Consider the following 7,731-nt stretch of genomic DNA (forward strand, 5'->3'; position numbering starts at 1 on the left):
TAACATTGATTTAGGTCACTTAATTGCTTACATTTTGGAGAAAAAGTACAATCTTATTCATCCTTATCCACTAGATAATCTACCAATCTATTTTACTGATGCTTCATTTCACACTCTTTTTCATCGGGATCAAGAGGGTGAGGGAGATGAAATTGGAGAAGAAGAAGAAGGGCTTGCTCTAGCACATGCACCTGCTCCTGGACCTGAGCATCATTTCTATCAAGAATTTGTCCAATAATTTGATCAACTTGAGTCTCATTTTGATCAATAATTTGATCATATTAATACTTGCTTAGACCAGAAGGATGTCATATATAAGGAATATATGGGTTGGGTTAGAGGATAGTTTGATTCAATCATTACTCAAGTAGCTACCATCAATAGTTACTTTACCATATTTAATCCTCCAAAACCACCTCCAGATCAAGATCCCCCAGCTTATTAGTTTAGTTAGTTTTAGTTTTTGTTGATGTATGTTTTGATGTTTTAATCTTTATGATATCATATTTAGATGTTTTGGATTATTTGTATTAGTGGTATTGGATCAATTACTTTTTATTTGAATCTATGTTATGTTGTTATTTCATTAAAAAATATTGCAATGATTGACTTGTTCTATTTTTAATTCTCTGGGTTGTCTCTAAGTTACTATTGACTAATTTAGCTTTGTTGATCTAAGAAATGAAAAATTTTAATGTTTTTGCATTACAATGTTATTTTCTTTACCATAATTTTGTTTTTCTCAAACCTTAAATCAAAATATAATTACATTTAGATAAGGAGATCATCTTTGGTGTTCTAATATACATACATCTTATAGTTATCGTTGTTATAAAAAGATTTCTTATTTTTTCTCTTATTTTCTTTTTCACTTTGTTATCTTATTATTATCTATTGGATTTTTATCTTCTTTTTCGAAGATAATCACACAAGATAAGACTTGCTTATTTAGATTGTGAAAAGAACAAAATGTCAAAAGATGCACAAATTGTGCCAAAATTAAAAAGAGGCACCAAATGGACCTAACCTGAAAAGATGTGCAATGTTCAACAAATAAAATTCAAAATCAAAAGATGCACAATGATCGCTAAAATTGAAAAGAGGCATAAAATGAGCCCACACTACATCTTCTTTCCTCTATATATCTAATTCTTAGAAAAACCCATGCATTTAAAAATAACTTCAACTAATGAATTTGAAACTATATGATTTTTATTTTATTCTTTTTTTAATAATTATTTTATTTGATATTCACGCTTTTTAGAACGAACATTGATCATGCTAAACTATTTTTATCTTAGTTGTTCTTTAATTTAAAATATGAGTTTTTCACATAAGGAATTTAATATTATTTTTCGAAAATGTTTAAAATTCTCTTCTTTATCGACAATTAGATTAGTTCATAGAATCTTACTTTTTTAGGGAATTCTCCTCTTTTTTATTGATGTTAAAAGGGGAGGTATCAAGTAATTGTTTGAAGTCTTGTGGTATCAGTGTCAAGTGATTGTTTCAAGTCTTATGTTATTTAGTATTGTTGTTTGTGTTGTGTGTGTTGTTGTTTATTTTCTGGTGGTGTTCTGGTAGTCTTTGTTTTTTAATAAATTTTTGTCTTTGGTCTTGTATCTGTGTTTTGATTTATAAGATGAAATTCCTTATTTCTTATACAACAAAATTCTTTTCCCCATGATTTTTATTATTTCACTCATTGAGGAGGAGCTTAGGAGAAAAGAATGTTAATTAGTAGTTTTAACAATAATTATTTTTCCATCATTAAAAAAGGGGAGATTATTACAACCTAGGAATTAAGATTGAGCTTGTGATTTTAATGATAATAAAACTAATTATTTTGTTGATAATTTTGTTATTTCTCATATCATATCTTCTATATTTTTGTTTTCTTATTTCAGTATGTACTAACATTTTAGAAAATCATACTACAAATTGTTGAATACTTTGAGATAGAGAGAATATGATTTCATGTAATAGAGTTTGTATATCTCAATTTTTATTTCTTGAGTCTAAGCGAATGTGATTGTAATTGGGTAACCAGTACACATATACGAGGGAGAGAGATAGTTAAAACTTAAATTTTTAACATTATTCATATTGTACGATATTTAATCTTAATGTATAATTTGACTTAGTTTTCCTCATAACACAATTAATCAAATCATGGATTAAATTATTTGAACTAGTCATACAATAATATGTCACATCGTACAGATTAATGAAAGAGTACAAAAATAGGTTTGTACTTGATCGTATCGAATGAACATATTCAATTTTTGAACTGTTCGTACAATATTATCTTAATTGGTACAGATGACTAATAGAGCATAAAATTCCTTTTGTACCATATCGTACTAAACAAACTTTTTAATTTTTTAATAGTTTATACAATATGATCTCAATTTGTATACATGACTAACAAAGAACAAAATTCCTTTTGTACGATATCAAAATCGATGAGCTTGTTCATTTTTTAATAATTAATATTGTACAATCTTAATTCATACGGATGACTAACATAGTATGAAATTCATTTCATATAATATCATACCAAATGAACTTGTTCATTTTTTAACAGTTCATATAGTATGATATTAATTCGTATAGACGACTGACAAAGTACGAAATAAGGTTCATACCATATCGTACTAAACAAAAGGCTTGATTTTTTGAAAAGTTTGTATCATATGATATTCAATCGTACCGTACGATTATACGACAGATCTCTTGTAAATTTCAATTTTTGGATAGTTTTTCATGATTTTTCTATAAATTAGGTTCTAAAAACTAACTGAGAGATTCCTTTGATGTAAACTTCTTTTGAGAGTGTGTTTGGGAGAAATTTTATGAGTGAAGAGTGAGAGATCTAGTGAAGGAAAATTATGATAGATTCATAAGTTTACCTAAGGTAAGGATCTTTTTTGTCTTCTTCTTCAAGTTTCTGCCTGACTTCTTTGGAGGCTCTTGGGAGAAGATCTTCAACATTAGATCAAGGTACTCTACCTTCACTAGGAGGGTGAAAAAGGATGTGACAGTTCTCTGCCTTTGCTAGGAGGGTGAAAAAGGACATGACGATTATTTTCCTTAACCATGAGGGTGAAAAAGGATGGAGCACCTCAACACTAGACTAAGTTCCGTAGTGCTAAATCGACAAAGCATCATAATGAAATATAGTTACAAATAGTTGAACTGACAAATTGATGCAATGAATAATGCAGTGACATGATGTTTCAATAGCATCACAATTGTACCTAGTCGTCGCCACGGTGCTTAATCAATTATTTACAAAAACTATAAATATAGAGCACATTTTACATGTAAGAGGATGCTACTACTTGAGAAGGCTTGCCACTTTGTGTTAATCTAGGGAGAGTCTAGAGGGAAGAGCGAAAGGAGTGCAAGAAGTTCGTAGTAGTAGTTGTAAAAGATTTCCTATTGATATCCTCACTCATCTCTTGTACTTTTTTTTTTATATTGCAATGGAGTTTGTGTTGTTTAGTTTAATCTCCATTTCTTGCTAAAATTTTTTTCTAGGCTATGACAGTTTAGAAACATGCTTGCTCTAATCTAGATTTATAATTTCATGAATTGCTTAATGTTGTTTTTAATTCCTTCATGCTTCATTTAGTTTATGTAGAGGCATTGCATAAACTTAAAATTTAATATGATTTACTATCTTGATGGAGAAATAGATGAACAATTAGGGGATTTAAACTTAACTTTTTTATGCATAGACATATGGTGGTTAGGGTTTTGAGATCTTAAGGAGATATTAACATTGTAGTTGATAGAAATCTTATCTAAACATTCTAACAAAATCCATAGAAATGAAGAGTAATTATGCTTTGATTCATATCAATATAAAAAATCTAACTATTATAAATATCTATTTTTAAATATCATAGGTTTAGAGTACATTAGATATATAATTTGTTTCTTTAAACCATATATATTAATTATCAATAACACAACCCTTTTTATTTGATTGATAAGATAAATTAAGTAGTTCATAAAAGAAACACTAAAGTGACCTTAGGATAATTCAGCTCCTCGTGGGAATGATACTCCTCATCACTTTATTATTTGACACAACACATATACTTCTGTAGAGCATGATTTATATCACATTAAAATAATTAATATAACAAGAACAATAAAAGTAGTAAAAGTATTGTCAAGTTTTTGGCATGATTGTTGAGGATTCTTAGTTAAGTATCACTTTATATTTATAAAAGGATAATTTATTTAATTGTATCATTATCTTTAATTAACTTATTTTAAGTTGGCATTGTTATTTATTTTCTTTAAAATTTAGTTTTATAGTCTTGTTAATTATTCAACAGTGCTATGATTTATATTTTTCATATTGTGTGTGTTACTGTTGCATGCATAATAAGAATCAACTATGAGAAATGTTCCTTCATTTTAAAATTAAAAGACCCTTAGAAAAATTAAAAAGTTTTAAAAATCATAAGAGGAATAAGAAATGGCTGATCCAATTTTAGAGAATAACAAAGTCAGGCCATTTAGAGAATATGTAAATCCCATGGTTTAGGGTATTTACCTAAGCATTAATAAATGAAATATTAGAGCTAACAAATTTGAGATAAAACCTACTATTATCTAAATGAAACAATATTTCCAATTTGGGAAAACGTCTGTAGAGGATCCTATATTCCATATAGCTAATTTCTTGGAGATATGGTTACATTTAAGTATAACTGAGTCTCAGATAATACAATTAGATTTAGATTATTTTGGTTAAATATTTTATCCCCAAGATGAATCACTATATGGAATCACTTAAATAAAAAATTCCTAATCATGTATTTTCCCCCATCCTTGAATATAAACCTTAGGAATGACATATCCTCATTCACCTAACTAAATGGAGAATTAGTACATATCTTGGGAGAGATTTAAGGAATTGCTTATAAAGTGTCCACACCATGCATTACCTGATTGACTTATCATTTAGATATTTTATAATAGTCTTATATGTTCCCTTATGCCAAAACCCAACTAAAATATAACCCACATATAAAGTATATCATATCATGCTAGATGGTGGCAGACCAAGCTCAAGAGACTTTTTAGATTTTGTTTATTTAAAACAGATCATAGAACTAATGAATAACTTCTAACATAATAGAAATCTAACTCATCATTGATTTTTATTTTATTTTCATTCACACACACACACACACACACACAAAACTTTATTAGTAGATAACAAATTTAGCTCTTGTGTAATATTTTATTATCTCATAATTTCACAAGATTACTAAGGATTATTAAGAATACTATTTTAAAGCTTTATGCTCTAGGTTGAAGTATGCTTAGATTTTCTTTGATATGCAATACCCACTATAAATGCAAGTACATGGGTTGAACAAGTAATAAAGTGATTAAGAGAGGTAAATCCCACAAGAAAGTGTTTTGTTAACATGCAATTGAATAAGTATTGCCTATTACAACTATATTGTTTATTCTACTAGACAAATATAAGGGTTAAGATTCCTTCTCTATTAGTGAATGCAAAATAAAAGATATAATACCCTACGATTAAATATTTTGGGGTAATGACTATGAATTACCTAAGTTTTCCTAAGTGGACTATTCTATGTTAAATTGGATCAGAATATATGCATCCCTAGATCTCTATCAAGCTTGTAGTAACATAAAGGGAGGCTTCTTATAATTATTGTATCTCCATAAGACCTAGAACACTAATCATCCCATGTCTACACATGTAAGAGCTCCATTCCAACATTCCTAATTATTATAATATTTCTCCATCATGATAATATATCACACTAAATTTTAATTACACATAACCATTATATTCATTAAAATAAGAATGAGAGTTATTCAAAATATTCATTATTGATTCAAAGCATAAGAATATAAATGAGCACTTGTAAATGATTCACATCATTAGCCTAAAACTAAAAAGTAGTTAGCTAAAGTAATACAAGAAAGTAAAATAGATTTCATCGCTTGCATATAAGAGGAAGTATAAGAGTATAAGTGAGCTTTGATATCATTTGGATAGTATAAATAACTATCCATTCTCTTTTCTCCTCTAAATATATAAGCTTATAATATATGGGCTGATTATCTCCCAAATAAAGTATCTTTTTCTCTTTTGGCCTCTTTTAGACTTGACTACAAGTGGGAACTACACGTAAGCATTCAATACTCACTAAAATTGAAAATCCCTAATATAATTCTGATAGAACCACACCCAAATAAACTGAAAAACTAGTTATACTTAAACAAAATGGACTGAGGGGCCTTGGCACTCGATATGGTGTCACCGTAAAGTTATAGAATGAACTAGCACCTCAACATTGTTGGGCTTGCTCTGCCATGTGGTTGGGTTGATTTAGCACATTTAATGGCTAAGCCGGTGTGTCACTTAGCTAATTTTGTATGACTCCATCTTTCATCAACTGCTTCACCATGATGATGCTCTAAAAGTTTAGAGCTGTAGTGCTTAAATGTGCAATTTGGAAGTATGGTGTTATAAAGTTCGGCACCCTAGGACTCAAATTCTTGAGAGCCAAGTGTTGTGACACTAATTTATGGTGTTGCGATGTTACGAAGCACTGCATCACTACCCTTGGATCTATCGAGGCATTTAATTAATTGCCATTTTTCCTGAGGCTCCAATACTATGATTTTTTGATCTCGCACTACAGCATTGTGGGTGCTGCGATGTTGGTGGTTAGAGCGATGCGGTGCTGGTTCAACACTTATGAAAAATTTATCCTTTTTCTTAATATATTCCTACATGAAAAGAACTAAAAAAGCAACTTTTTTAGTAATATGTAAGATAGAAAGTACTACAAAATTTACGCTTAAAAAATTTCCCATAACTTAAACTCTTTCTTGCTCTCAAGCAAAACTGCAATCACTTATTAATTAGCTCATTAGCCCAAATAAAAATTGGCAATTTAAGATTATCAAAATGTAAGAAAATACTTCATAATTTAGATGTAATTTGGAATGATCAAAGTTATACAATTTTAATTTAAATGCTCATAAGTAATTATCCTAATCAATCATCCTTATTCTTGCTTAATTTTAATATATCCACTACAAGTGTAAGTGCAATATTGACTACTAATTTTTAAATATGAATAATATACCATTTATAATTTTTTTGTGTATACAGTAAAATTAGAAGTGTTGAGAGTTGTTAATTATAAATTAGGTTGTTACACCTAAATTTATGTCCCAGTGGCTAACCAAGAGGGGGGGGGTGAATTGGTAATTAAAAAATAAGAGGGTGGTGAATTGGTAAGTAATTTAAAAAATTTCCCTCTTAAAATTTTAAACCGATTCAAACTTTTTAATGAAGTTTTTTTTTTAAAAAAGAATTTTCAACCACAAATCACACAGAAACAGTAAAGTAAATAAGCAGCGAAAAATAAAAAGACAAAAGATTTATAGTGGTTCGGTCAAACACGACCTACATCCACTCCCTGAATTTTCCCACTTCAGGTATTGCACTATTACCAATTAGTGTCTCTCCTTTTGCCCACACAACAAGGCAGAGAAGCCTTCATAAAAACTCTCTTCCACCACTACCCAGTGTGGCAGAGAACCGTAATCCTTTTACACCCTCTAAGTGTAGGCAGAGTACCTCCCACTGTTCACACTCTCTAAGTATAGGCAGATAACCTTTCATCCTTTCACACTCTCCAAGTATGGGCA

The 7,731-nt window shown here is 29.4% G+C and overlaps 1 non-coding gene across 1 annotated transcript; it reads right to left on the bottom strand.

The window, feature by feature from the left end:
• Positions 1 to 4,860: 4,860 nt before the first annotated feature.
• Positions 4,861 to 4,965, bottom strand: LOC114581211. Its single transcript, XR_003703084.1, has one exon. It is a non-coding gene; the product is annotated as a small nucleolar RNA R71 (small nucleolar RNA).
• Positions 4,966 to 7,731: the final 2,766 nt, after the last annotated feature.

This window comes from Dendrobium catenatum, unplaced genomic scaffold (genome assembly GCF_001605985.2).
Source record: "Dendrobium catenatum unplaced genomic scaffold, ASM160598v2 fragScaff_scaffold_142, whole genome shotgun sequence".
Taxonomy (NCBI): Eukaryota; Viridiplantae; Streptophyta; class Magnoliopsida; order Asparagales; family Orchidaceae; genus Dendrobium; species Dendrobium catenatum.